Source organism: Lathyrus oleraceus, chromosome 2 (genome assembly GCF_024323335.1).
Source record: "Lathyrus oleraceus cultivar Zhongwan6 chromosome 2, CAAS_Psat_ZW6_1.0, whole genome shotgun sequence".
In the NCBI taxonomy this organism is placed as follows: Eukaryota; Viridiplantae; Streptophyta; class Magnoliopsida; order Fabales; family Fabaceae; genus Lathyrus; species Lathyrus oleraceus.
This window is the reverse complement of record NC_066580.1, coordinates 397,830,151-397,838,087: the sequence shown is the minus strand read 5'-3', so window position 1 is coordinate 397,838,087 and position 7,937 is coordinate 397,830,151. Positions and strand designations below refer to the sequence as shown.

At 32.8% G+C, this 7,937-nt stretch overlaps 1 long non-coding RNA gene across 1 annotated transcript; it reads left to right on the top strand.

The window, feature by feature from the left end:
• Positions 1-5,672: 5,672 nt before the first annotated feature.
• On the top strand, positions 5,673-6,578 carry LOC127119715 (uncharacterized). Its single transcript, XR_007802909.1, has 3 exons — positions 5,673-5,939; positions 6,235-6,322; positions 6,434-6,578. It is a non-coding gene; the product is annotated as an uncharacterized LOC127119715 (long non-coding RNA).
• Positions 6,579-7,937: the final 1,359 nt, after the last annotated feature.

Below are 7,937 nucleotides of genomic sequence, written 5' to 3'. Positions count from 1 at the left end.
TGTTGTCAAATGAATTTACGACTCCATTTAAAAGATAAAATTTGTTGTCGGTTGAATTGCCGCCTTTTATAGACCTAATAGATTCAATTGACAATCATGTTTAAAGTGAAAGAGCAAAGGAAATCATCTTGCGCAGGTATTTATTAATTAAAATAATAAATTATTAAAAAAATTAAATATAAAATATTAATATTTTATTTAAATTAATTTTACATAATATTTTTAACACTAATAAAGACGATTGAATTGGTCATACCAACCACCGGTTCCATACCCCTAACTACAATTTATTGCCTCACGATTGATTCACTATGGGTGTTTTAGAATTTAATATCCCGGGAACATCACAATCACCAGATTCTTTAATAAGTTATTGCATTTCTAAGTAGTATTGAGTATGCATTGACGCGTTGCCATAACTGAGTTCGTGATCCATGCCGAAGTAGTTGGGTTGTGTTGATGGTGTTATTGGTGTGCGACCTGGTCAATTGAATGATGACATTAGTGTGAATGATTCGTTGGAGAAAGGAAGAAATGATTGTTGTGGTGTTTGGTAGGCATATATTTGTTGCATGTTTCAGTGTTGTGATGTTTGAGGATTTTGGCTATGGTAGAAGAAAATGTTGGTGTTATATGTTCCTTGCATGTTTTGGCTATGGTAGGATGATGTGTTATGGGCATATGAATGTTGAGTGTTTTGATAATAAGCATCTTGTTGTTGGTGGTCTGAACTATGTTCTCGATTTTTTGGTTCGGTGTCAGGCATATATTGGTTGTGAGGTTGAGTGTTTTTTGGTGGTAATTTTGTCAGGTAGGGAGTGGTGAGTAAGTGGTCTGGTAAGTTTGTGGGGGGTTAGACGTTGAATCTTCTTGTGTAAGTGGATTGGAGTGGGTCGTATAAATACATATCTTCGGAGAAAAACACAATTGCAACTGATATGTACAAAGCTATATAACTATTAGTTGGTTTAAATTCGGTTGGCATGACATTGTCAGATAAGACTCGTTGACAACAATGCCTCCATTTACGACACCCATCTTTAGCAAAGTCTTTCAAAGGCCCACTATTCATTAATTTTACGTCAATGCCATTGTCTGAGGCACATTGAGGGATATGAGATTTGTTGACGCATGTCGAATTGCAGTTTCACAGGGTCACTATGGTGCATCTCCACAGCGGTGAACCTGATGATCGATGTGCATGCAATCCAAACTGATGCATCTTCTTCTCTGATTCATGATGATGTTTCAGACCTAGATATGGTCGACAAATAAATTGTAGAGGAAAAATAAATTAGATTATTAAATGGGTAATATCAAAAATAAATTATTATGAAATGATTAATTTAGTGGCAATATATCGTCTGGTGTTAGGTGATCCAAGAGATTGCGATACTGAGTGATATAATGTCTAAGACATCTGTTGTAAGTCATACCACGAGCCAACCACCTAAACTAAAAAAAGTTAAAATAAATTATTTATAAATAATAATGAATAAAACAAGTAAATGGAAATAATGTTATTAACTTACTTTTGTATGTAGAGGAATGTGAAGTTGTTGTTGTTGATGGGTCCTAGGGGGATGGTTTTTCCATTAACCGCCTTACCCTTAATAGGTAGCCCTAGTAACATGTACATGTCCTCTAGTGTTATAGTATATTCAGCAGTTGGAAAAAACAAAGTGTGTTTCGGGTGTCCATCTTTCTTGTAAAATGAGTATAAACTTAACATCAATGGAGTAAGACATGATTTTGCTAACATGTCCAAAATCGGCGAGCTCTAAATAAGGTTGAATCAACACGTCGAGGGTGACATATTCAATGACACGAGTATGAAACCTAGATGGATTCTAAAATAAAAAATTCATAAAAATAATGTGTTAGAAAAAATATAAATGTAATCATAGCGAAATAAACACTTACGTAAGTCTCAATGTTGGTGATGGTTCCTTTGTTCTTTTCACCCAAGTTCAGTATAACCATTTTACAAGTGAAAAAATATGAGAGAGTAGTGTTTGTTTGTGATGAAAATATGAGATAATGTGAGAGAGAAGTATTTGTTGCTGATAATGAAAATGAACTGAGTTTATGTCTTATTTATAGGGCATGAGTGATGAAATATTGGTAGGGAAGTTGTCGAGTAGTTGTACGTGATTAATGTAAGCAGTCTGATTTTGCATGCATATGGTGGTAAGGTGTAGGGTCAATTGGAGACCACATTCAAATTCAAGTACCATCACCAATTAGACTGGCGACAATGTATGTCTCATATGCTTTACAAGTTGCGCAGGCATAATGTAGCGTATGTGTTGCAGGATTTACATAGGATTCAGACATGGTCAACAACAACGCTAGTTAGAATGGCGACGACTTTGAAATATTGTTAGCAATCGCCAATTAAATTGATGAGTCTTATTAAAGGTGGTTGGAAACGCAAAGTATATTAAAGTTGCATGAAAAACCAAGTTTGTATCAATCTAAACCAATTCCATATCAATCTCAAACCAAAATACTCAAGTTATGTCTTATGCACCCAAATACATTATTAATGCTTACTATGACGGAGAGTCATATGTCTCTGATGTATCTGAGTATGGTTTTTGAAACACCAAAAATTTTCAATTTGCAATCAATAGAAATTAAAATTTCTTACATTTGAAAAATAGAATAGAATCAAAACTAAGGCCTGGTCCTGTATCACAAATTATATATCAAAATCCAGTTTTTTTAAAAACAATCACGTTAAGTTTTATCAGCTAGAGGTTCGAGACGATGAAGATGTTAAAAATATGTTTGTTAGTCACGAAAATTATGATTTCAACTATATTAAGTTGTATATTTTACTCCAACAAACTCTTTCATCTCAACAATCTTAGATAACTGATCAAGCTAAATCTAAAGTTGTAGATTCAGACGAATCTGAAGCAGAAGAATATAAACATGCCTAAAAACAACACACAAACATAAACACGCCTAAAACAACAACATAAATAACAAATAAAAAGACTTAACACCACAACATGTCTAAGAAATTACAACAATCAAAACAATATCTGATGCAAACATCATATCCCTAACATTATTGTTATATATAAGTCTCACTCACATACTTTATTTAGCATTATTGTCATTTGCAATTGAGATGTACGAAACAAGCATTCAAATACTTCTAATTCTTTCTATATCATTAATCTCTCCGTCTAACTAATGGTTCAAACTCCTTCCAAGTTGCTAGAAACTTTGGATGTTCCAAAAGTGCATCTTCTCGGAGGTTTGGTTCTCAAATAACATACATGCCCATTTCTTTTAGCAATCATGGTAGGCCTAGTGAAGAAAAGATAAGAAGAATATGAGAAGAGGTGTGGAGTAAATGGTAGAAAGCATCTCTATTTATAATTAAAAAAATCATCTTAAACATACGTGTCAGGAAAATTGGCGCCACCTCTTAAGCAATGCATGCAACCGTCAATTGGATTGCTTAGACCATATGCAGTCGCTAGTTCAATTGTTGACACCTGTTATTTTTTGAATGGAGGTGCCAATTCATACAACAATACCTCTTTGTTCCAGTTTTTTTTGGAAAATGTGTTACTTTGGGAATTATGTTGGAAACATGGTTATTGTGGGAATAAATTTGAAATTTTATGATGGAAACATGGTTATTTCTATAAAAATTCTTATTTTACGAGTAATATTTTATGGTCATTTAACAAAATTAAAGTTTTATTGATTTTTTATTGCATATAAATATAATTTATTTTAAATGTATTGTCTTACATGGTGGAATAAAAAATATGTGTAGAAGGGAACAAACTTTTTGGTGCAGAGCAGCTGTGAGAGTTTCTGGTGCAACGAAGATGGGGGAATTTACAAAGTTAATATTTTAACGTTCAAGTCAGTAAAATTTTAGAGATGTGTTTTGAGGGTGAGAATGAGATAATGCCTGTATTTAGTGCATGAAAAGGTTTATATATGTCTTTTGGTCGGAATTGTCTCAGTTTGATCCGGCGTACAATGCAGAGAGTCGTCTAATCACATTCAACAATATTAGATAATTTGGAGGCTTGTGATCAGGTATCTCGTGTTCTAGTGAAACTTCGTCTCTTCATCCATCTTACTTGGAGAGCTTATGGATTGAGCCTTCAGGATTAGGCTTTTCGCTCTAGACAACTAACCAACCCACAACATTCCTCAAGTCTCTATCGTTGTTTGGAAGGACTATTTAGAGTACTCGAGTGCACTTGAGTGGCATTGTGATCGCAATGCTGGTTTTTAATGTTGATTTCATTTTTTAAGTCTTCCTTTATTTCGAGCCCTAGATTCACCCACTTCATCTTCTTATATAAGGGTGATCCCTTATTATGAATGGTTGTTTTTTTACCTTCTTGTGCAAACGTGTCACTTATCATAAATTCTCCTATGTTCTTTCTTGGGTTAAAACGATACTTGTTCGATATGTTCATCTTCATCTATCTCAATTTCCTCCATCGTTTATAAGTACCTAGCTGGTTTCTTCATCATCTTATTTGCTTCTTCATTCATAATCTCTCTAATGTAACATCTCTTTCTTGCTTAATCCATTTACTCTTATTCTTATTCTCTCTTCAGTCATGGCCAACTTAGGAAATCTAAAGACGAACTTTGTGAACTCATCCAATGGAATGAAATAAGTGAAGCCGCTTCGCGCACTCGAGTTATTGACTCGAAGGTGTTGGATGCAGTTCATCCAATGGTTACACCCCTTGAGAATGTTATATTGATTAACGAGAGTTCCAATTTTAGGAGGACTTCTAATGACATTAACAAATTTGGAGGTCATTGGGGCCACAAGGATCTTGCAGGGCCATTGGAAAAGGATATGGGGTTTAACCCATTTAGAATGGATTTTAGAGAGGTTTCTGATGGTTTTTCTTTCCTTGAAGTATCTCTAGTAAACTCATAAAGAGTTTAAAATCATCAGGGTGACTTGGGATTCGTGTTTATGTCAAGGCCTTTTGGTTATGAACAGTCGGGTAGCTAGTGATGACAAGACCAAAGGGCATCTTGAATCTCGAGCACATTCTAGAATTTATGGTTGTGATTTTTTGTTTGTTTTGATTCTGAAGAAGCGATGGTGCAAAGAGGACAATAAAATTTCAAACTTCCTGTTAACAATGATCAATATCTCTAGATGGACAAGAAAGTACTGTGGCGTACTCTGTATATAATAAATTAAAATTTATAAATTGAATAAATATTCACATTGTGAGAAATAAAAACATAATTACCTGAGTAAATAAAAATAAAGTTTTGAATCCAACAAGAGATTATATTCAAAATAAAATACAAAAGAACAAAGCTTTGAATTCAATCTATAATTAATTAATTAAAAGTTGGCTTTGCAAAATATTTATTTATGTTAAATTAGAAGTTATGATACTTACAATTGTACTACCTAGTAAGAAATATAATAATAAGTTAATGATTAAGGTGAAGGAGTGAAGTTATAAGAAAATTGAGATTTCAATCTCCATCTATGTATAAAAATATTATCATTGGTCAATTTATAAAAAAAAATATAATCATCTCTAAGTGTTACATTGATGTTTGTTTGTAAGTAGTCCTTATTTTTCTCTAACCTAATACTATGCCCCACAATTATTACTCTTTTTCATCAACATATTCTCCTTTATAAGAGCTTCCTGGTTTGTCCTTGATATAAATTTGTAGTAGAAATAGAAGTTCCTAGAAAGTCCTTAGTTGCCAAAAAAAAAAACAAGTATCTATTACCTAAGGTAGGGGTTATATGTATGAAAAAAAACTCACTAGTCAAAAACTAACTCCTTTCTCTTCATTACATATTTGCAATTAGGCATAGAAATTGTGTATCATATTGTGCTTTAACCCAAAATTTTCAGAAATGAATGACCCCAAGTATGCCTATCCATACCCTCCACAAGGTAATTTTATCATCTTTCTTCTTTCCATACACATATTAGATCTTATAGTTACTTACATATCATATGATAAATATTAAATACCAGATTTCTATCATATACATACATACCATGATTTAAGGTTTCATCCTCTAAAACCAATATTTTTTATTTTCTTTTTTCCCCTCATAATATATGATATGGTTTATTGATAGTGATGAAAACTAGCCCTTAATTTTTTTTCTGTATGAATATTTTACTTCTTCATAAATAAAAATAAATCATGTCCTTAATTTGTGGGGAAGTTTATTGTTGTCAGGGTATTATCAAGGTCCCCCAGTGATGGCACCACCTCAATATGCTGCTCCACCACCCAGAAGACAGAGTGCTGGATTTCTTGAGGGATGGTTAGTTTAAATAAATATAATTATATGTTTTTCAAAAGAAATAAAAATATTATATATTAATTTTGTTTTGTTCAGCTTTTATTAATTTTTCTTTGTTTTTATGTGTTTCAGTTTTGCAGCTCTATGTTGTTGTTGTCTCATAGATGAGTGTTGCTGTGACCCTTCAATCTTATGTATCTTCTGATCATATATGAAAGTTTCTGCATCTAGAAAAATATAAATAAATAAAAAAGCTATCACTTGCTTAATAGTTTAATTTGCTTCAGGGTTTTATTTGTGTTATCGGGAATCTGGTTTTCATTTTCAAAATTGGCTATAAGTTATTTATCTTCATGAATGATTCTGTAACGCAATGTGAAAAACAAACAACTTTTGAGTTAAATTGGGTCCACTAAGTCCCCAATTTTGAATCATCAATTTGAATTTGAATTGGGTTTTAGTTGAAAAGTGGAATGTAATTTTTGGCAAATGGTCAAGGTGAATGATGCATGCTACTTTATTCAAAAATTGTGTGGCACTTTGTAATGTTTTGTAAGAAAAAAAAAGTATAGGTTGTATATCCATTAAATAGATAAATTCATTTTTTCTAAGAAAAATAATAAATTCCGGTTGAGGAATTTTATCAAAATTTGATGAATTTTAAACTAATTTTGATGAATAAGAATCAACATTTTTGATTGATTATTCCTCTTGTTCTTCACTCTTCGCTCGAGTGAATCAACCGCACCTTGGGTGTAAGATTTTGCTGCACAATGATAATGAAAGAAGAAAAGAAAATTGAATTTGGGAAAGAAAATTGAATTTGGGAAAGAAAAGTTTTAGGGTTTTAACGAGAGAAGGGAGAAGAAGAACTTGAAAGATTTGTAGAGTTTCTCTCTGCTCTTTATTTCTATGCAACTGCATATGATATGTTATATGCTACAATCAATAACAGAGTACCTCCCTATTTATAGACTGAGATTGCTTGTACCTCAAACAATCTTTAACAAATTAACTAACTCAACTTAAAACACAATAAAGCTAAGTCTAACAAATATGTCGAAGACACATTTCTTTCGATATTTCGACAACTATTACAATTCGACACACTATGCATTTCGACAACAACAGACTCTATCGAAAATGTTACTTTGACTAAAGAATTATACTTTCAACACACCACCTAATTCATTGTGTCTAACCTATTTACATTCATCATAAATCTCAATTTCTCGAGTACTTCTACCTGCACTCCTTTCGTCATGATGTCTGCAATCTGATTCTTAGTTCTGCAGTGTTCCAAGTTCAGCTTTGCTTTTGCCACTTGCTCTCGAAGATAATGGAACCTCATTTTGATGTGTTTGCTTCTTCCATATGCTATCGAATTCTTCCCAAATTGATAGCAGACATGTTGTCGATCTTCATGGTAAGCTTCATGATTCTTCCCTGTAATCTCTTCGACCAAATTCACCATCCACGTTGCTTGACATGCACAAAGAGAAACAACTATGTACTCTCCTTCACAGGTAGATAGTGCTACTATTGGTTATTTTCTTGAACTCCAAGCAACTGGTGCACCACCTAGCATAAATACATAGCCATCAATGGATTTTCTATCCTCAACATCATTACACCA